Raw genomic sequence first — 695 nt, 5'->3', positions numbered from 1 at the left:
GGGGGATGAGGAGTGCCGGGCTGAGGGAGCCCTCCCGCACGCGTTGGGGCCGGCGGGCAGCGGGGCGGGGCGGGGGTTTCCTTATCGACACCGGTTTTCGTCGGTATCGTCAGTCGATTCCATCGCAGTGTTTTGAGGAAGAGTGCCTTCCGAGGGGACTAAGGGGCAGTGCTGTGTGCCGGGCTGGCTTGCATCAGGTAGGTCCCGTGCCGGGCCGGGGACCCTCGGTTCGAATGCGGTCACTGGGGGTTGGGGTTGCAGCCCTTGGAGCCCCGTCGTGAAGGTGCTGGGAGTGTTGGCTCTGGGGGGTTGCGTTGGGGGAAAATGGCTCTGTCCTCCTTCCTTTTGGAAGATTCCGTGTTAGAGTCACCCGGGAAGAAGAGGAGGAGGATGTGATTTATATGTTTGTGCTGTGAACTTTCTTGCTGTGGGAAACTTTTGGACTTATTGTTCTAAGTGGAAAACCTGTGCTGCCAAGCTCAGTGTCAGCCCCCGCAGAGGGCAGGGGTGAGTGAGGCCGCAGCCCGGGGCTCAGGGCAGGGCTGGAGTCTGGGTGAAAGCTCAGGCAGACCTTGGTCCCTGAGACCACGCTCTGGAGCTCTGCATTCTCCACGGGTTGTCTACAGTCATTGTCATCAGTGTTTAAAACCGAAATGGAGCAGGCAGTGCAGATGCAGTAACCTTTTAGGCAGCAC

This window comes from Lagopus leucura, unplaced genomic scaffold (assembly GCF_019238085.1).
Source record: "Lagopus leucura isolate 7727_CA_CO unplaced genomic scaffold, USGS_WTPT01 Super-Scaffold_100001, whole genome shotgun sequence".
NCBI lineage: Eukaryota > Metazoa > Chordata > Aves > Galliformes > Phasianidae > Lagopus > Lagopus leucura.
This window is presented reverse-complemented; position numbering follows the sequence as displayed.